This window comes from Psittacula echo, assembly GCF_963264785.1.
Source record: "Psittacula echo genome assembly, chromosome: 1".
Lineage (NCBI taxonomy): Eukaryota > Metazoa > Chordata > Aves > Psittaciformes > Psittacidae > Psittacula > Psittacula echo.
The window spans coordinates 63,752,720-63,776,121 of record NC_137735.1 but is presented as its reverse complement, the minus strand read 5'-3'; positions in this window follow the sequence as shown (position 1 = coordinate 63,776,121).

Genomic DNA, 23,402 nt, shown 5'->3' with positions numbered 1-23,402 from the left:
AGAACAGATCCGCTACCTTGATGTTATTTGGAGGCTTGCAGCACAATTTTAAGTACTATGTCAAATTGCCTCAGTCGGGGGGAGATAGTTATTTGTTTCTTTTATTAAGTGTGTAAATTGTTCCAAATAATACACTGAAAAGTAAAGATTTTTCCCTCTTAATTAGTATCTACATGCTAGCTTGCTCAATATAGCTACACTCACTTATGTTCTATTGCACAATGTGATCAATATATCACTATGCTATCCCTGTCATTAATTCCAACCTCATATTAATTTTTATTTACTTTAATTAAGCACAAAGTTACAGTTCCCTAACAAGGACTGAAGGCTGACCTATATTAAAAGGTGCCACAGGCAACTGGCAAACCAAAGATGAAGCCAGCCTTTTCACAGTACTGCATGGTGGGAGGATGAGAAACAACAGCCATACATTGATAAAAGAGAAGTTCAGGCTGCATATAAAAAGAAGCTTTTTTACCCCTATTGAGGACAGAGCAGCACTGGAACAGGGCCCAAAGAGGCTGTGCTGCCTCCAGCCTTGGAGGTTTTCAAGGCATGACAGGATCAAGCCCAGTGCAACTTGGTCCCATCTCACAACTGATCTGGCTGTGAGTAGGAGTTTGGACTATAGGCCTCCTGAGGTGTCTTCCCATTCAGAGAGATTTGGAGAGATTCTTTTCCCCACTGTCACATACATAGTGAGTCTTAATATCAGCATCCCATTCTAACATTTAAAGTGCAAAGTCAGTTGACTTACTGCTCTGCTTTCCCAAATCTCTGAACTGTATGGATGCTTTTAATTCTGTTCAACAACCTTCAGCTTCCTGCCTATTCCACTGCTTTACAACAGGGAAGGTAACCTTTCCACCAGTGGACATAATTTTCCCTCTGGGTGTCTGCTTAGGGGCCAGAGTAAGTCATTAAGTCTGCAGTGAACGAAAAACAGGAGGAAAGGAACAGAAAGCAGACAGACTATAGGATATACTGGGCAAAGGACAGGTCTTCCCAAGCATACAGACCTCCTGACTAGCAGAATCTTTTGTATTTGACTCACATCTAGCCCTCGAAGATCCAAGCAGGTTCCTCAAGAGCCTTTCCAGCTGCCAAGTTCTGCAGTACATTGATAAGTGACAAGTTTTTCTCCAGAATCCCAGTGTGGGGGCAACATTTTGACCTGCACTAAGAACCATCCCTTAACAAGGGCATGGCAACATTTTAGCGGTCCTACCTGGAGTCAATTCCAGGGTACTGCCCTGGTGAGCTGTCTTTGACAACAGCATAACTTTTTGCATGGTGCTGTACTTCAGCTAACATTTTCATATGGGCAAGAGCCAACCTTGCATCAAGTTGCATCTGTGAATCTGTGTTTTTGTCCATCTGCAACATCAGGAGATTACCCCATAGATAATGAAGAGGAAGCTATGCTTTCTGGCCAGCAGGTCTAGCCTACACACATCTTCTCAACAGTGTCCGCCAGCCAAAAGCCTAGAACAAGGCTTCACAACAAGCAGAGCACCAAGCCACTTGCTCAGTGTGTGTGACTGAAAGGAAAATTCAGGCAGCAGGCAAAGAGGAAGCAGCCCTCCAAGTAACTGGCGAGCTAGGCTGCACACATTTCCCACCAGTCTCCCTGCCCTGGGCTAAGCACACTGGTTTTAGGCAGCGTGCTGCGCAGCGAGCATCCAGGTATTCCCAGGAATCAAGAGAAACAGACTTGCAGGAGGTTTCATTCCTTGGCATTCAGCAAGCCATTTCCGTTCTACAAGAACTCTTTGCTGGTCAGTTGCCTGGGACTCAAACCCTTGAAACACATGTATGCCAATAAATTGTTTCCCTACTGCTAAATTAAATGTTCCTGTTCTCAGAAGGTCTCTGGGACACATCTCTTTTTATGCTAGAGAATTTTGCCACCTCAGACGGAATAAAGGCAATAAGGAGCCCAACCACCAAAAGTACAGATCAGTATATAACTAAATGTTCATGAATATCCTAAAGATACTGCTCAACATTGAACTGAACAAATCAAGGGTGGCGATACATACAAATCCTAACAATAAAAGTTTACCTTTTTATTCTATCGCACACTACACCAGGAATCTTCAGCTCTCGGAATCTGTTTCTGAAGCACATACATAGCTACAAAACGTTTCTGTAGCTGTTGTGGTGTTAGCCATTCCACCATAATTTGCAACCTTCACCTGTCAGAAGAGTGCTGCAGAATTCAGATTCTCATCTTGCAGAAGTCTTTTTACTCAGCTCCTCAAACTCCCACCTATAGCACTGTTCATCCTCTGTGAATTTGCAAGGCTAGCATATACTCATACAGCTCTGTCCAAGTAATTTCTAACTTAACTGAAGTAACATGGCACATCAGAAAAGGAACATAAAGACAATACTTTCCATAAATGTCTGACTTACTGCACAGTTTACCAGCTTCTGTTGGTAAATGAGACGATGCTTCATACCAGTACATTCAGCTACACTGAACTACTACCACTATCCTGACAGGATAGGCCTTCTGAATATTGTCCAAGATTATTTACCGTGTTTCTGGGATAGTTTGTTGTGCAGACTGCCTGCAACATCCTCGCAGCTGCTGCAGACCTCATTTTTAATCAAATATTGCCTTGTCTTGGTCACTTTAATTCAAGTGTTAGGAATAAAACTTTTAAAATCCCAACCAACACCAACAGACTGAAACAGCAGTGAATATTCCAGTAACTGTTTCAGCCTGCAACATGAAATAAAGTGTGCCCAAAGTAAAAAGTCATCTTTTTATTTAGTGATCCTCAAGTTCAACAGAAGAGCTCACACAGACATTTGGGGGGGCAGGAGGGAGGAGCAATGTCAGATTTCCTCCTGCAGCTCATCACTGGCCCTTAATATACTAAGCTAATCGATTTTTTCTTTTGCTTGGACCAAAGGGAAACTAAGTTACTGCAGATAAGTTCTAAAAAGAAATAAAAGAAGTGTTTAAATGCAGTCACTCAAAGTCAGCTGCTAAAATTACAATCATGTACTTCTTTACCAGAAAGTAAGACTCAGCACTTGAAACACGCTAGGCTAACTTTCTTGAAAGGACTTTGCAACTAGGAGAGCTCAACAGAACACTCAGCTCGTGGGCTTTAATTTGTTCAGGCAGCATTAGTAAATTTTCATTGTGTGCATATCTAAAATATTTCCACAGTGGATCTCGTGCTGTTACATGCACATGAAAAATTCAAACCAACTTTCCTCAGCATGTCCCCAGACAATCTCTCCTTTCCTCAGTTCATTCATCACCTTTTCTTTTTCTTTCTTCTTTGTTGTTAAATCTGAGACAGAGATCACAGGCCAACAAAGATATATCATAATACATGCTCCTGATCATTGTTACCTTGAATCAGATTCAGAACACTAAATAATATCCATTCTTATCTCTCAATTAACGTTATAACTTGTTCCAGCAGTCATAAGAAGTTGAAAGCAGAAGAATGAAAATAACAGATTTAGTTTTTAATGTTCTTCTGTCCAAGCATGTATTCTACACAAAAAGAACTTGTCCTGCCAAGACTTCAGACATGAAGTCTTTACCCAGAAACATAGGTGAATTAAAGGCTTCCCTTTGAAGTGCAAGGTTTGCAAAAAGACTTAGTAGTAAGCATGTTTCAGATTCAGACCATTTGAAACGGTCTGGATTTCAAACGGTCAAAGTTTTAACACACACACACACACACACACACACAGAGAGGAAAAGATCTATTAAACACACAGAATGACTTAAGGAAATGTCACTTGCCAACATGAAATTGTAATGTCTCTTCAGTCATCCAGTAACCTCACTATCTGAATCTGTATGGTCAACCATGAAGAAATATCTTGAGAAAAGTATTAACTAGTTTTCCACAGTTATCCAGTTCTCCCTGTTACCATGGGCACAGAATTGTATCTTCATTAGTAAATATTTCTCACAGATTTGTAGTTACTGAGTTTGTTTCTGTCTGGACTTTTGGTTTGTTTTTTGGGGGGAGATGGTTGCTTGGTTTGGTTTTGGGTTTTTGCTGATGGAGGGAAAAGAGACAACATTTAGGAAGAGGAATATAGCAGCTACTTGATGATACAGCTTGATCCCTCCTTCTCCTTAACACATTCTTACTCAACTTGCTCCAAATATAATTTGAAGTATCTCTTCTTTTTCTTCCTGTGAGCCACCAACAATGTCATTCTTTTGCAATTTCTGCCTATACTATCCATCTGGAGTATTTACCAAATGAAAAAATCCTAATACTGTCATAGTAAATGCAATCTAAGTTGCAGTTTTATATATATATTATATATACATTTTTTATATCTATATATATAAATATATATTATATATGTTGAGTTTATATATATTTTTATATATATTATAATCTAAGTCACAATTATACTTCCTATTGCAAAGTTAAAAGTACTCAAAAATTATGCACTACAAATATCACAGTAAATGAGAAAAAAACATGACTTGCTGAAGGTTATTTGTGCATAAGCAAAACATACAAAAGTGATGTCTATGATGAAAATAAAAACAAAAAACAAAACCCCCAGCATAAAATTTCATTACTATTCTACTACATCGGAAATGAGTGAACGTAAGTAAACTGAAAGCTAAAAACCCGTAAGGTATAACTGTTGTCAGTTAACGCTATTTAAACTGTTGTTTATTTCTGTTCAGATTTATTTTCAGGGTCAAAAAAATAGTGTCCTTAGAGTTAGTTTGAAAAATATCATTACATACACCAGATGACTGTAGATTCCTACCAATTCTGTAAAGAAATGTGACATTTGGCTTACTGCCCACATCATTAAAATAATCACAATAAACCAAAGTTCATGTGGTGTTATTTCAAAGGAATTGGGCTTTCCACAACACCATCAGATATTTTAGGTTCACTACAATGAAATGAGGAGCACTGCTGCATACTGCAAGGTACCAGAATAACCATGTTTAGGAACCTGAGATTTATTAAACAGAGCTCAAGAAAGGTATCACAGAACTGGGAAACACCATACAACACTAGTCATTAACCTTACTGATGTCACCACCTCCCTAGTTTGTAGGGACTTCACTTGTTTGGGTTTTCTAAAGCTTAACCAAGATACTTGAAGCTTTTCAACTTCCAAACACCATAGATTTTAATTTGCAACCTAAGTTTGTTAGGAGATCTCAAGTTAGAATTAGTTTCTTTAAAGAGACCAAATTCAACAATAACATTTTGCCTTCTTCACAATAAAACATCATTACCTCAGTCCTCTTCCTGATCAAGATTTGAAGTGTAAATAGCGCTTAAACTGCGTGACCGAGTACCACTCTCGATTAAAATTCTTTTCAAGTCTCTCCTCACCAGCTAACGCAAATGAGATTTACGGTTGTAAGAGTAAGGTGCAATGAACAGATTAGTTTTAGACCTTTTCTAAGAGAATTAACATTTCACAGACATGTCCTTAGTTACATGGAAAATCAAGACAGAACTTAATAGGGGAGACATTACAGACTGATCAAGAAATTCAAGAACATTAGTGCACTTAATCTGCTGTTCATTTCCAGTGTGCTCCTAACACCATTGTAAATTGGTACCAACCCTTACCTACAACTTGATAGAAGCACATTAACATTTTCCACTGCCTTCAACACAAACTCTCCAATAACCAAACTCAACAGTGCACTAAGGCTCAAAAAGAAAAGGGGAGATTTAGGCAACTGCAATTTGGAAGAGAAACCGTTATCTTTTCTCTGAAGCAGCAAAGAAACATCCTCCTGCTAAATTTTTAATTTCTAAGATTTCTAACTCAACTGCCAAGTATTTTGGAAACCAAGAGTAAGAAAAAAAACCAAAACCTTTTTAAGTTACTAACTCATACAGGACTTTATTAAACAGAATACACCCAGAACAATACACCCAGAAAGGCACATGCTAAGTTATGCATATATCCACTGAAACTGCTAAAAGCGGCTAAATCCTTCTTAAGGATTGTAACATTTAACACTAGATGAATCAGACGCAAGAACCACATGTACAAAGCAGATATGCAAGCAAACAATAAACATTCCATGAACACAGTAATTAAAATAATCGCCTTTTTTCCTGCAGCAGTCAGGACAGACATAAATTCCTTACAAATCTCTACTACGTATTTTTAAAGAATCACTATTATTTTGGAATTCAAATATGTTCTTGGGCAAATTCCTGAACTAACAGGTTTGTATTTCAAAAGCATTTGGCATACTTCTCAAGTCCAGGTTCACTGAATTCCATTTCACTACCCCTGAAGTGTTTGTTCTGGAACCTGGAAATACCACATACACAAATATGACACAACATGCCTTATCCAGGGTCATAACCTGATGCTTTCCAGACTAAGTGTTTTGAGGCAGGTCTTCTCTGGCCTTTACAATTTAGCTAGTAAGTTACAGACCGATTTCCAAATCATTTCCTTCCATTACTTTAAAACAAACCAAACCAATCAACCAAAAACACACACACAAAAACCAAATAACCAACAAAAAAAAACCCAAACAAAAAAACCCACACACCCATTTCATGGTCAGAGGTAAGTCCCCAAAAGCCACTGAAATCAAGCCTCAGACCTGAAATTCTGAGGTCACTGAGAAGAACTCTGTGATTAGGACTACAGAACACATCAGCTGAAAAGGTCTGAAGAGCAATTTCAAATTTCTCAGTTAAGTTATGGGCCTTATGCAAGCAGTACTTTTGGGAACTCTACTTAGACCAGGGCATCACCCCCAGCATGGTGACAAAGAGCTAGCCGTAATGTCTAGCAGGTTGTTAGGTTTGAGGGTATTTTTCCAGAAAAATCTTTGTAATCCTTCCCAACCTCATCATTACTTTCTGGGCTTCTCCAGTATCAGGAGCTCTAATAAAGTACAACTCCATTCATAGTGCAAGAACTGTGGGGCTGAGGTATGAACTCTAGCAGATTCTTCACCACCAACAGAAATATTCAAATAACACCGTGACAAACATAGCTGTCTGAATTAAGCATGCATAGCTGGGCAAGGGTTTGAGAAACACAATATTTTCTAAGCTAGAACCCAATGTTCTTGCCATGAGAAATTTGGTGGGGAGGGGAGAGGCATGAGTAGACACTATTAAAGTATTAGCATTACACATCCAGTCTTTTGGTTGAGAGAGAGAATGTCTTCTGTGCGCCTGGTCTATCTAAAGCAAACTGAGGCACAGACGATGTCAGTGAAGGAAAAGAAATTCCAACCAAAATAGCCCAGATGATGGTACTTTTACAAATCCTAAGACAACTTGCTATCTCCCACATACCTGATCCACAGTACAGCCACCAGGAGCAAGAAAATTAATCTTTTGCCTTCCCTATAACTTCTTTAGAATAAGACTCACAAACTAAGGACCTTAAACACTTCTCCCCAGTTAATTTCCTGATACAGGACACTAAGCACTATAGCCTATTTACAACTGATAAACACCACATTTGACATGGAAACACAAGCAGAGCTATCATGAACCAACTGTTATTTCTCCTCTACTTGGACTTATATATGCTATACTCACGTCACCTGTAAGCAGAGAACAGCGTTGCAGTCTAAGAGTCTATCATCTCTTGTCCCATCACCCAGCACTGTACAGGCAGGTTTCCGAATTTTATCCCAGATCAAAACAGCCTGTCTACAATCACTTAAGCTCACAGAAAGCCATGCAACCTGAAATGGAAACAGCATGACATAAAACTGTGAACTGAAAACAGAAAATGAATAGGGTAAGATGTACAGCATTTTTACACTTTATCGACTGCCTTTATTGCGCTGCAGTGAGATCACTTGGCTGTAAAAGCATGAAATTTCCAACTACCTCATCTTATACATAGGAGCACTGTATTTTATTTTGTGATGGGGTTGGAAGGGAGGTGGGGGGAGAGAAATCAAAATTTCTCTCAGGCTCACCCTTTGAAGGAAGGAACAAAACAAGCCTAAAACAAACAAACATCTTTTTACATGCTTTAATGTCATGAGAATGTGAACTTGTAACTTTTGACCTTGGCTTCAACAAAGGCCATTTGCAGTAACATTTCACTTAGATTCGAGCAAATGCCTTTTCTTATATACACCCATAAAGAATCAATCAACTCTTGTCATGAAAAAATTCATTTCACCATACATTTCATATTTCACGTGATATACAAGGGCAAGTGGATTTTGCAGCATGCTGAATTGAGGAATAAACCCAAACAAGCTACTGTCTCCCTGAAACTAGAGAAAGAAGGAAACAGTAACACAGGAAAGAAAATAACTTGTTCACAAACAACATGGGGAAGGGGCAGTGGGAGAGAAAGAAAAGGAAAAAAAGCAGTGACCAGAACACAAGCAGCTGGTGCTCAGGGACTAGGAAGGACTCTGGCTCCACAATGCAGCAGGATTAGTTGCATAATCACTGCTGCCTGAGAAGTTCCACCATGTCTGCCCGTCTCCTCATTAGGAAAAAAATAAGCAACAGAAAAGTCCTTTCAGCACACAGCAGCTGATAAACTAAATACCACCTGTTAAATCCTGCTACAGAGAAGGCTTTCTGTAGTTTCAAACATTACTTTTTAGTTTATTGGAATATAAATTATAAAATTCTATGTTAACCCTTACTAAAAACATCTTATTTCCCCTAAAATCAACATGTCCTAATGCCAGTGCCAAGCCACAAGAATTTACCACCTGGCCTTTCCAGCCCTGCTCTCAGAAGACATGTTTGCATTGGAGAAAGCTGTCTCTAAGGCTAAGTTGCACAAAATGTGACCTCTCCTGTTGCTGTAGAACTTAATGAATTCTGTGGTTATCACATTTGAACTGTAATCATAAACTACAAAAAGCCACGAAACGCTAACACACTTTTAATTCTATAATTGGATATTTTGCAGATACCTACAGCAGAACTTGCAAAATATTTCTATGAGACATGAAGACAAACAGACCTACAAGGAACAACGTATCACTGAAGAACGAGCAGGAAAGAGGTTTTCCTGAGTGGTTAGATATTGTGCAGACCTGTACACTGCGGCATTGCACAACGGGTGAAAGTGTGGTTTTACTCAAGCGTGAAAGACTGCGAAGATGCTGCACGCTGATTAAGAGGCAGTTGAATTTTAGCTTGCCAGCACTGAATCCATAAAGATAATTCTAGCCTAATCATAGCCCTCTTGTTAAGGAGTTGGACTGAAACTCAAAAGTTTGATCTCCTCATCAAATATTTGCACTTCTCTGATTATCTCTTTTCAGCTCTAAGTCTTGTCCATTTGGTTCTTACCTCTGGGTCAGAAGGTTTGTATCTTCCCACCATGATTTGGGCTCTAAGCCCAATGCTACTGCATTGCAGAGTCAGCAAAGACATGATGCAGCAATATTCCTGAATTTCTTTGGATGTGGAAGTACATGTCATTGCTGCCAAACCCTGAAAGCCATCCAGGTAGAGCTCAGAGGCCACATGGCACTTCAGGAAAAAAAAAAAAAAGTAAATAAATCAAAAAACTCCAACAATGATGCTAAGATGGCCGTCTTGGCCATTTTGCGCCCTGTTATTTTCTAGCTAGTGTCCAGAATACTGCAAAACTCACTGGTTGTGCAAAGACAGAACAAATGTTCACTCTTCTGCTCGCCTCTACAACTCCAAGCATTGCCCCCTGTGCTCAGCACAGATCACTTTCAGCAACAATGGCAGGAATCGGCAGCTCCCCTTGAAGGGAAATACAAATACCAGGATCTGTATTGCCACCACTCCAGCCTGTCAGCTCCTAAGTGGACAGATGAGATGGGAACCTTGTCTAGTCAAAGGAAACGGAGAAGCTGCTAACCTGAAAGCCTGCACAAAGGCACATGCTGGCCAGAACACACATTGGATTCTGTATATCCATGATCCTAAGGAACCAGCAATTATAGAAAGGCCCCACTCTTCTCCACTTAACCCACCAGCCATCAACTTGCCTCAGGAAAATGATGGAGATGCTGTTCTACCACACTAGCATCTTGCTGTCACTACACCTGCAGCGGACTGTCTTGATCAGTAACAATCGCAGAAGCAATGGCCAGTTCACAGCAGCATTTCACTAGCAGCCACCATAACAGCAGAGCTGCACATTTCAAAATCCACCTTTCTCTTTTTATTTTTTTTTTCATATTAGGAACTGCTGTAGATAGCAATAATCCAATCCTTAAAACCCAATGTCGTGAATATGCTACAAAACAGCATAGCTTTATCTGTAATGTCTCAGCTCTGAATTAAATAAGCCACTTTTCCTAATGCTTCTGCAACAACTCAGGATTTTGATTAATGACCTGCTCTGCAACAAAGGACCCCACACCAACCTCATCAGCAGTTCCCTCACTCCCCTCCTGGCTCTCTGGCAAACACTGTGAACAATTCTTACGTTCAGGACTCAGGGAGGAGTCAGGGGAGCCATTTTACCTGTTCAGAGAATAAAGTAACTCCAGCCCACTCTTAAGATGTCACTGTACACTAATCCAAGTGCAACTAGAACGACTGTGGATCAAGAGTGTGATGAGCTTCCTTGTGGAGACAACTAGATGATTTGACAATCCCACCTACCTCACCCCTATTCTTTTTTGTTTGGATGCTAAGGAAGGAGGAGAAGGCATAAAGCCACAAGTATGAAGCGCTCCACTACTCTTAACATGCAAAAGCTGTCACTGTTAAAAAAATGTACTTATGAGACAGATACCTAAATGCTAAAAACTAAGCAAGTCAGAAAGCTCACAGCTAAGCTTCCAATGCTACTAACTGTGCTACCCACTTTCTGATTGTTTACTTAAACATATGTGTTTTATTAGTAAATTTACACATCTATAAGATAATCAATTTAAGTTACTCGCTATTTATATGTCTAGGGTTGCTCTATAGTTGATGATTTCCAGCTAAACAGCTCTCTGGAAGCATGATCTTTGAACCAGCATCTAAGGTAATGGGAATCAAGTACCTGCAAAAGGCAATTATTTTCTCTCAAGGCTATAAGGGGATCCTACACATTTATCTTGATTTTAGACAGCTGAGTCCACACACTTTGAAGTGAACTCTGCCCTCTTTGTGGCTCAGCTGATGGGCAGTTTCTTTTAACTCAATCACCCACAATCCACTACCAAATAATTCAAGCCTGTAATGCCCTTATTTTCCAATGAAGAATGGACAGATAACTAACTCAGACTCACTGCAAAACCCTTCCTAAGCTGCTAGGCTTTTTACATCTGGGTAATTTGTCTTTAGGCTTTGCAAATATAATTGAAACTCATTCCAATTCCTGAAAAATCTTCCCAATTAATTAAAAGTATCTTTTTCAAAAGGGGAAAACAGAAAGGAACAAACTAGAATGAAAGAGAAAAGAGGAAAAAAAAAAAAAAAGAAAAAGAGTCATGATAAGCAAAATAATTATCAGTGTCACGGAAAAAAAATTACAAAGTTGAGCAGGGTAGTTCTGGATGCAGGAGAGGGGGGAAAAAAAAAAAAAAAAGAGATATATCCAGATGACCTGACGGAGATGCCAAATGAAAGACAGAGTGCAGTTTTGTCGACACACAAGTCCTTGAAACATATTTACTTAAACCATCAGAAGCTCAAACTCACATGTTCAAATCTGATTATTCCTGCTTTATAACCCTAAAGCTTAGTTTGGAAAGAGATCAAAAAAATTAAAACATGCATAAAGCAATGAAAGTAACTGTCATTCAGTTTTTGTTTTAAACTATTAAAAGGTTCTTGCCTGCTCTGTCAACAGCACGCTCTAGGAAATCCCAAAGCTTACTGTGTTTTGGCCTAAAAAGAACACAAACATGCACATACCATTTCCTAAACTTGCCAAGTCTCAACAACTACTCCCCCGCCCAGCAAAAGAAACAAACATAAAACTTTCATCCTTACGTCATCCCAGTCAAGAAGATTTAAGAAATCAGCACAACGAAACAAAATTAGAATTTACGTATCTTGTATAAAACTGCAGTTCTTTAACTCACTGATCACCAATCCTATTGAGAAAAAGGAGTCAATCAGGATTCTCTGAATCACAAACATGCTGATCCCAAATTACCTGTGCATGTATACACTGAAAGAAAAGTAACAGCAGATGATTTAAATCTAAAAAAAAAAAACAAACAAACAAAAAAAAACACACACAAGCAGTAATATTTGGAATGTCAATGATATCCTCGATTTAAATGAACTCAAATTATCAGAAGCAACTATGAGAAAAAAAATTATTTAATCTTCAGTGTATTCTTCCTTTGAGAAGGGCCTGAGTGTACCAACCCCGTGCTGCTGCTACCTTTTGTTTCTCTCCTGCTCTGAAGCATTTCCAGGAGGACACTAAAGGAATTCTCTGTAGCAATCTTTTTCCAAGCAATATTTTGGCATAAATCCAAAGCATTTCTTTTAAAACTAAAGCCAAACAGACTCTATCAGCAATAGACCTGTAGAAAGGCCACAAAAACAGTTCTGAAAGAAGAATTTTCTTTCAAGGGCAGATCAAGAATATGTAATTGAGATTATGACACACAAAGAAAAGACCCAAAAAAAAAGACCAAACCAAAAGAAAGGATAAATGAATACTGTGGACATTGTGTGTGGACACACAAACGCACATACTCTTCCTGCTTACTCTCATGAGCAGAGCTTTTTGCAAGAGCAGAATATCAAAACAAACCAGAAAAGGAAAGTGGAATAATACATCTGTTTCATTTAAAGCTCTCCTAGGAGCAACAGTAGCGCATACACACCAGATTTACAGGAACAAGAAGTGCAAGAGAAACACTAACTGTGAAACAGAGATGGGTCACTAACTTGGGTTCTCTCACTTCTGGCACATTGACACATTCCGGCTGTCTGCCTGTCCAGACTTGCCAACATAGCGCTTAGAGACAGCTGAAAACTTACAATGATGCTGATAATGTAGAGTGTACATTCAGACAGCACCTCTTCCTCTATCAACCAGTGAATAATTACTCCACCATCCAGCAAGAGGTGCCCTAAAGGGACCTGTAACAAGGGGGCAGGGCATCACTATCCAGTGAGATGCAGGAAGGAAGGAAATGAAGTGTAGCAATAAAAACTCAGGGAGATTGGAGAGCAAAGTGTCAGAGGTGGAAAACAAATTTTCTCTTATCAAATCACCAAGCTTTTTTCTCCAGTTAAAGAACACGGACAAAAGCTCTGTCCACGTCCAAGTGTGACTGACTACTACTATTTCCTAAACTGAAAAAGGATGAGAAAGAGTATTGTGCGATGACTGCAATACAGTTTTCTTAGGTTTGCAGGTCCACCAGGATAGTATTTCTAAAAAGATCAGAAGAGAAATGGTCTTCCAAGAACCACTGTGGCACAAATGGCACTGCTTTGTCTCCATCTCCCTGCACTGCTAGCAAAATAGCCAGCACAGTGGAAGCCAAAAACTGGGAGGACCTAATATTCTGAAACCATCTGAAATGCTTAAACTATTGGGGGAGGGACAAAAACACATCACCAACAACGAAACACACCACCTCAAAACACCACATGCCAAAACAAGAACAAAAACGAACAAACAAAAATTAAAAAAAAAAAAAAAAAAAAATCAAAAAAACCCAAATCCCTCCTCCAAGCCCTCAACTATTGGGTAAATTACATTTCTACCATTTTGAGACTAAACTGTATGTGACTACAATAATACTGGCATGCTGTATTAGTTGAGATTTTTTCAGACATCTTTCTTAAAGACATTTATATTTTCTATCTTACCCCCATTATTGAAGTGATCATTTTGAGATAAACATGGTCTCACTCACTCATTCATATGCATTAACTACCACAGCTGGCAAGTGCTGCTCAGCATCATTAAACTGATACCTTCAGCTCAGCAACTTCATTTTAATCCCATTAAAGGTACACCAGCTAATACAACCAATATCTTAACAAAAGCCAGTAATATACACAACTGGATGAACACACAGGGGGCATACGTGGTAACTGCTGACTGACACCATTATCTGGATCTCTTTGTAGACAACAAACCTCCTAATATCATTCATTTTAGTACAGTCAAATGCATGGTTACGTGCAACAAACTTGAGCGAGAAGTAGGGATCAGAGTTTATAAAGCACAAATCCTACAAGGACAACCAACAAGCCATGGCAACATGATTTACATGACCCTTGTATGCAGCAGCAGGTGCCCCCAAGCTGGGGGAAATGCGAGGGTAAGGGAAGGTAGGAAGGGTTTCAAAGCAAACAAGAAATTTTATTCCATGCATCAGAATGCCCTGAGATATCTAAATGTCACTCTTATTAAAGGATCTTAAACTCAAGAGGACAACTAGAATATAAATCATGACTACCAACCACTTAAATATATTTAATTTATCACTGAAAGCTAAATTTATTACTGAAGGTCAAGAGGAAAGTTATAACTTTTAAAAGAGACTGGGTCATCTTCTCTGTGTGCAGATTGTGTTTACACAGCATAGGGCTCTCTGACCTAGTGGATGATGATACTACAACATGCACGGGAAGGTAAGCAAACTCACTTTCAGTCTGGAAATAAAAACCTCTTAGGAGAGTAATAATTGGCCAGAAGAACAGATTGCTAAGATTGCATGTCAGATTTTCCCCTAACTCAGAGCCATTCATTATATGGGACATCTTTCTAAAAGAGATACTTTCATTCAACTAAAAGATGCTGCAACCAATGCAGTAACATGTCACTGCTTATATGGAAAGATAGTAATTTATTACTGTAAAAAACATTACAATCATCCAAAGATCACCACTGAAGTACTAGAATCTTCAAAAGATAGTTGGTTTTAACTAAGAAAAGGACACCACAGACAGCAAAAAGATGTCAGGCACTATAATTATACTGCTTCAGTAGACAGGTTTTTCAGATCTTGCTTTGAAATGGTCCATTTTCTCAGTCCCTTTCTCTCATCCTCCTTTTCCAGGCCTTTTTACTGGGGGGGGGGGGGGGGGGGGGGGGAATTATACTAGCTAGTCTTCAAGATAAATCAACAAGAACTTGCAAAACAAACACTAGAAAATAACTCTGAGACAGTACTGTATTTTTAGTACAAGCCTCCATCTCATGATAAAGTTTTGCCATCTTTTTCCCAGCCCTGTTCAAAATACTCTATTAGGTCTTAGGAATCCCATCTCAGGAACACTCATTAGAAACTGTATAAAGAGTGAGAAGCTTACCTACTAACATCAAAACACTTTAGCAATGAAAAAAGGGAGGGCGAGAACACCACTTCCTTTCTGTAAGACAGAAATAAAGAATGGCAGTAACAATATGCCTAAGTACATATGGATGTGTCCTGCCATTTATTGTCAGCTCATAAATAAAAGGGGAAGACACTGAAAATAGGAAGCAGAAAGCTGCAAGTTAAATTAGAAGAAACTCATAATGAAACTCACTACCACTTTTGCAGAGTTTGCTATAATTAAGGAAAAGCGTGATCCCTCCATTGGACACAATGAATACTGTCATACTTCCAGTGAACAGTGTTTTATAAACACAAGTATAAAACCCCATGTGTTGAGGAGACCAATCACTTAGGCCACAGTTTCCCCTACAGACAATGATTTCACCTAGCAGCCACAAGAACTGTCCCTTCTTGCAGCCTGTGAGTCTCGTGGGGCTGGCCAGCCTCAAACTCATGGCTGCACATCAGGCTATGAATGACAGTTAGGCCTATGCTCCATACACCACTCTCTGTTACTGCCCTAACAAGCAAAGCCTAGAAAAGCATATTTCTGAGCACTAAAGCAATCCAGTGTGATTCTCCTCTTCCCACACAGTTCAGCCTAAACATTATTCTAACAGCACCTGATCAGCGATCTGGAGGGCAACAGAAAGCTTATTTGTTACCCCAACACTCATAGTGAACTGGTCGAAACAAAATCTTCATTACTTGTTTGTCAGACTGTTCTTTTGTTCTTTTCCTACTGAATTGTTGCTACCAAAGAAACTGAGGTAAGAAGGAGGAGGATCTATTATACTGGCTTTATTTTTTATTTCTAGATTTTACTTGTTAGCTGGTAAACTGGCCATGGCCATATAAGTAGTCATCAACATGACAGGAAAAGAAAAGGGTCAAGTAGTCTTAGTAATACAACTCTACAAAATTCTTCAAGATATGTGCAGACAAATACCTCTTGCCCAGTCTAAAGAACAGCAGCAATACTCATTAATGAGAAAATAACAGACAAATCATAAAAGTCTTCACCAGGCCTCCGTTTTCCATTCATGCAGGCAAATACATCTTCCTGAAACAGTTATATTGAAAACTACTCAAGAAGAGTCTTCATACATTAACAAGAAAACACAACACTGTGCACTTACTATGATTTTTTTTCTTTAAATATCAAGACAATCTATTAATCCCAAGCAAGGCACTTCTTCTAAAAACCTGGGTTATTCAAAGACTTCTTACCAAACCTTATTTAATGTTTTAACAAGAAAGCATGACTTCTCACCACTCTTCTATGTTCCAAGTTAATACTAAACTTTCAATCAAGACAGAGTGCTCCTGACTGAGCTCCTGCTCCCCTCTCTCTGATTAACTGCAGGCTTAATTCCTTGAGCAAAGTAAAAGGGTCAAAGGACCCTTATTGTTTATAATCAATTTGTTTAAATTCACAAAAATACCTTGCTTTCTTCTCAGCAAAGGTAAGACCCTTCCACATGCTGTGCTAACTTTCCAACAAGGTTTACATTAGCCACCACCAGGACCTTCCAGCCGCTGACACCAGTCACTGCTGCCCACCACACCAACAGCAAACACAGCAGACATCTAACAAATAGACCAGTTGTAAGCTCAATGGTGAAAAAGTTACAGTAAAATACACAGTACTTTGATATCCCATGAAATAACGAGCGATCCTGCTATTTTCACTTTCACATCAAAAAAAGAAAAAAATCATTTAAAAAAAGAAATCACCCTCTGCCTAACTGCTGCAGTGCTTCACAGTGCACTTGAAAGATTCACATCTTCACTTGCTGCTTAAAGCACATCAAAAGCTCACCCCACACTTACCACCTCTTATCTCTTCCTGTAAAAAGTCAGGTCTCTAAACCCCATCCTACCAGCTAAAACACCCTAGCAAATGTCCTGCCAGATGTGTCTTCCAACCAAAATTTCTCTGATGTATTCAAACTGGCCTAGATGAAATCAAATTTTAAGATGAGTCCTTCCTCTCCACACATAATAAAGACAACTGTGGTTAGCCTGTTGAACCCAAGTCTTGCCCCACTATTAATACTAGAATAAACCCTTCAACGTGGTCCTGACACCCATAGATACTGGAGAGCCTTTCTCAGATTACCAAAGAAATGAATTTTGCAATACATTACAATACACAAGTGCTAAAAACATCTGGTTTTGTTGGGCATTTTGGACATGACCTAAGACATAAAATAACTTTTAAATGCATTTTTGGAAGTGACACAAAGTTCACCATGCCTCTTTAAGCACACTTTTAAGAAAAAATTTGCAGAGACAGGCTGTGAAAGTAAAAGAAACCTGGCATCCATCCATTCCTGCCTCTCCACACAGACACCAGAACAGTCTCAAACCACAGCTGAACCCTGTGTAACTTCTTAGTACAGCCATTCACAGAAATAGTTATAAAGATACTGTATTTCAAGAAAGTCCAAGAAGTAACCCTCATCTCTTATAAACAACAGACAGCAAGAGACTATTGGTTTCTGGATGCAGAACACCGGACACTCCATCATAGGGCTTCACAGACTGGTAAACTTCCCTGGTAACCTAATGTGGAGCTACAGAGAAATTAACTAAAATCAAGAATGTATTTCAATTGCCCACGGCCGTGCAGTGTCTGAGATGCTCCACTTTCCTACTCAAAAGCAGCATTGAGTAGTACTACAGAAGGCAGATACACTTCACCACCACAACCCTCAGCTTAATGCAACAAGACAGACCTGAACTGAACTCCACACAAAACGAACATCTGCAAATCGTGGTATTCTTTTTTTTAACAATTTATATAAGCTTATGTTTTCATTTTAAATGTTCATTCTTACTCAGCCTGCAAGTTCAAATTCACCCTCAAAGGATGATAGAAAAGAGGAGAAGCAGAAAAGAGGAGAGCTGTCATCTTTCAAATTTAGTCTGCCTATGCCAGAGGAAGCTAAATATTCACCTTGGTATAGTCTCTATTCAATCTCAGCTACTCCAAAAAAATATCAACTATATTGATCTCCTTGTATAAAAATCATCATTTTAAAGACTTTTATAACTAGACAAAAAAACATTTTTCTAAGTACATGATTTGCAATACATACACCTCCTCTGCTTCCATTTATTGGAAAAAAAAAAGTTAAAAAAAACCCATTCAGATTATCATGTGTATTTGAAGCACATACATAAGCACATATGTGCTTTACTGAAATAAGAATAGGTTATAGTTTTAGGTGGTTTAACCGATCAGTATGGTCTTCCAATTCACACAAAGAAACCGTATAAGTAACTAGGAAAAAAAAATATCCAGCTACAAATATAGCATGTCCAGATTTCTGTCTCCCTAAGTACACCAGTGAAATTGTAAGGGATTTCAAAGAGACAGCAAGGAAGCCTTCTACCCCGCCGCTCCTGACCCAACACTGCTAGAAACATGGTTATGTTCCTGGTAAAAAACTGAAAGCAAAATATTTCTGTCTCCAGCAGTTACCACAGTCAAATAAGAAGTGCTGGTACTGTGCCTTTACACTCTCTAATAATGAAAAGGTTGAAGAGATACACCCTGGTTACTTCATGAGCCACTCAAAACCTAAATTAAATATTCTTCATCAGCTTATTCTCACCACTTAGAACTGTGAAAAAGAAACTTCTGCAAACCTAATTAACAAGCGAATTAGCATCCTCTTAGATCATATCCACAGAGACCTTGGGGTTTTTTTTACATTTCTATTGTGGCTCACTCCTCAACTGCTACTGACTCAAGTATTAGCATTTATTTTGTGATGCAATAGCAAAACTGCTTCTGTGCCTATTCCACATGACTGCTTATAACAAACATTTACTGTTCAGAGATGCATCCTTTCTTCTGCAAGTGTAAAGAAACTCCCAAATAAAAATTTCAGTCCACTTCAGTCACTTTATCAGGCAGAAAACCAGTGATGACAAGCATACTGCCAGCTCTGACCACATCCTTTTTAGTCTCATCATATTCATGACATCCCAATTCTGATCATCTTGCCATGTGAAGATTCCAAAATTGTTGTAGCCCTCACAGTTGTGGGAAAAAATTGACAACTGCATGCCCAAGATTCAAAAGTATCAAAAAAGAAATCCATTTACTTCATGCTCTTAAAGCTTTAAAAGACATAACTTGATTCAATCTCACTACTGAGCGCCTGCACTGTGACATTTTAACTCTTAAGCTAGCAACCTTGAGAACATAAAAAGGCTCAACTTCTGCATTAAGAAACACACTCATTATCTGCTTTGTCTGTCATTCTACTATGCAATACATTCTGTACTCTGTGCATTCATGCAAACACAAAGCAAGGCCTTGATCTCCTCCCTGGCTTTCACATGAAGACCCAAGGACCTCCATAAAACCCCATTAGAAGTAAGTAAGTCTTGGCAAGAATACAACTGTAGCCAAGATCATCAGTGGCACTCTGAATGCTACGGAGGTGGTGAATCTGAGCATAAAAACAGTAAATAGCAGTCCAATTATCATCAGCCTGCAGTGAAAACACATTCTTCTCCTGTTCCAGTCAGAGCACTAAAGCCCACTCTCTCCCATCCAGTGAGGATTCAAAAGCTTCAGGTGCTAAAACAAACACACACAGGAAAACTGAAAGCCCTGACCCTTGCTCACCACAGTCTGGGTGCAGGATCCACTTAAACTAGTACTGCCACTGAAGCCACCATATTATCCAGCCAAAGCAGACCACCTACTATGAACAGCTCAAAGGCCAGTACTCCATGCCAGTCTAATAAACCTCAGACAAAAGCTGAGGCTGATGATGCCAGTTGCGCTTCTATCTGATTAACCTTCTTAATGATCTTCACCCTCCCTGAGGCATTCTGTACAGTCTTTCTCCCTTTCAGGATTCTCCATCATCCAAGCCTTCAAAAACTCTTTTAAAAGAAGTTTTGTCACCAAGCTAAGTTGATATTTTGCCATATTGTTAATAAAAAAGCACAGGCATTCTCTCTGTGTGCATTTTTTGGTTTGTTTTACAGCATACCTTCTGGATATTCACCCATGGGAATGTTACGAAGTTCAACAAGGCTAAATGCAAGATTCTGCACCTAGACTGGAGCAATCCCAAGCACAAATATGGGCTAGGCAGAGAATGGATTGAGAGTTGCCCTCAGAAGACTTGGGGGTGCTGGTCAATGAGAAGCTCAACATGACTCGGCTCATGTGAGTGTGCACTCTCAGCCCAGAAACCAACTCTATACCGGGCTGTGTCAAAAGCAGCGTGACCAGCAGGTCGAGGAAGGTGATCTTGCCCCTCTACTCCATTCTTGTGAGACCGTCACCTTCAGTACTGCATCCAGCTCCAGGTGCCCCCACATAAGAAGGATGTGGACCTGCTTGAGCAAGTCCAGAGAAGAGCCACAAAGATGATCAGAGGCTGAAGCACTTCTCCTATGAAGACAGGCTGAGATAGCTGAGCTTGTTCAGCCTGGAAAAGTATCAGGGGAGATTTTATAGCGGCCTTCCAGTACCTAAAGAGGGCCTACTAGAAAGCTGAAGAATAAATTTTTGTAAGGGTATATAGTGGTAGAACAAGGGGGAATGGCTTTAAACTGAAAGAGGGTAGTTTCATGTTAGATATTTTAGGAAGAAATTCTTTACTATGAGTGTGGTAAGACACTGGAACAGGTTGCACAGAGAAGTTGTGGCATGCTGTGTTCAAGGCCAGGCTGGATGGGGTTCTGAGCAACCTGGTCTAGTGAAAGGTGTCCCTGCTTGTGGCAAGGGGTTGGAACCAGATGATCTTTAAGGTCACTTCCAACACAAACCATTCTACAACACCCTAACCATTTTCTCAGCCCTGCAATTTCCCTTCATAATCTCAAATTACACCAAAAAAAAGGGATATACTTACACTGCCAAGTAACCAAACACAAACTTTAGGAATCCCCTGGTGTACAAGGCACTTTTTTCTATTACAGTTCAGCTGTGAGTTAAGATTCTGGTTCACAGCAAGAGCTAGGTGCCTCAAGCAACACTACTTATCACCATGACATTCAAATACACTCTACTTTCTGAAGCAACATCCCATCAGCTACTAGCTTACACAAATCAAACCACCCCGCTTTGAATTATACAGAGATTTTTACTGTGTCTTCATTTGAAAATGAATGTAATGTAAGAACATAAAACATGATTCACTTGCACCAATACTCTACCTGTTAGTGTAATACTGACAAAAAAAAACCAGCAAAACAGTCCAGGTAGAGCTACTTTCTAATACCTGATGCACAGCAATAACTTTGACAAAACTAGTAGTGAAATACAAAGCCAGATAATCATTTTTAAGAGCTCTTGATGCACATTTTCATGTAAATCACACTGTCCCAAAAATGAAGGACCCTAAAAAACCCTAAGGTATATGCTGGAACATCTTCCCTTTCTAGCCACATGCCTATCTCATCATTACCAAACTGCAAGCTCTGAAGGTTTTGCTTTCCTCTATTTGCTTAGTTGACACAGCTGCTTTAGGTTAAGCATCAGTTTTGGTAACTGCTCCCCTACTCTGAAACCTTTCATTAGAAAGCCTTATATGCACATCCAAAACCAAAACTCACATGACCATTAGAAAAAACACTGTTCAAGAGAGGGAGTAACTTCTTTTACCAACTAGGAAGTTCACATAAAAAGTTGCTGGAAAAAAGTAGGCAAAAGCCATCTCCAAAATGTCTGACTTCCCTAAGATAGGTGTCTTAGAGTCGGCACAAGAAGCTTAAGTTAGGCATGTAACTAAGGAATACCCACCCAACCTGAAAAAGTGGAAGTTTAACTCTTAGGTATTTTCAGTGCAATATTGTAATTTCTCTAGAGCAAGAAAGGGATGAAATCAGCCATCTGGAAATTCCACCTCTTTCATGCATTTGAAGATGTATTATTGTCTGTACACTAAGTTAGCCAACCTGCTCAAAGCTTTTTCCTTGTAGCATGGTAATAAATTGCATGACATGGAAATAACAATATTTGTAAAGATATAAGAACTAAGCAGTCTTTTAATGCATATCTGATTGCTATAATTCAGATGCATCCATCTTATCTTTCTCCTACATTACTTTTTACCCAAAAATATGAAGCTATGTGACTTTCTACCATTCAACATCCATTATCGTTCATTTCTTCCCCACAGTTCACTATTTCCTAGCATAACACTGTTTTATTACTTTTGAAATTTTAGAAGATACTTGTTTACATGTGCTACAGTAAGTTCTCCAAATTTGTTCCCATTCTGAAATATGACAGAAGCATGAGAAGTCACATGCTTAAGACAGGCAGAAAATCATCACAGAGCACTGATGAAACATAAAGCCATCAAAGCAATTAAAACCATTTTCCCTCAAAAGGGAAAGATCCCAAAACACGACATGTAGCTTTCACTGGAATAATCCAATTCCAAAGAAATGTCAATCAACTTTTTCCCCAAAATCTCAACACAGACAGTTTTACTTCCATGCTCACAGCTTTGTTCAACAGGTAGGGAGAAAAAAAAAAATCAGAAAGTAAAAAGGATTCCCTGCTGTCATTCAAAATTACAAAAACATCAGCACAGTTGGCAAAAAGTATGTCCAGTGTACATTTCCATACAGAACAGAAATCAGAAAATTTTGCCCCTGAGCTGTTCACAGGAAAAAAACACCCCAAAAGATGCGTGTCATCTTCACTTACAAAAGACCTGAGGAAAGAATTAAAGATTTTTCCCCCTTCACCATTCATAACAAAATCCTTGTAATTACAGGCAAGTACTAAATCAACATACAGGGTGTAAACAAGCCACCTGGAGTCACAAAACACTACACAGTACTAACCCAATAGTTTTATACAGTATTTCCTGTTCCTCCTTCTGTTAAGCTCTGACACAGTATTAGCATAAAGACAAAGCAAGATATGCAACAACCGTACTACAGATCATATAACTTTGCTTAAATAGTCATCCCTACCATCCAACAGGTGACCCAAACACAAAGTGCTGTATGTACTTACCAGTAATATCACAGAACAAGAGGGGAAGTGAGCAAAAAGCAGAAGCTTCCACTAGTTCATCACAAAACGTGAGTTGCTTGCCAAACAGATGCTCTCCAGGCTGGATCACCAGTAATGCATATTCAGTCTTGCAAAGTTTGCAGTCCTATCACCCAAGTCAAG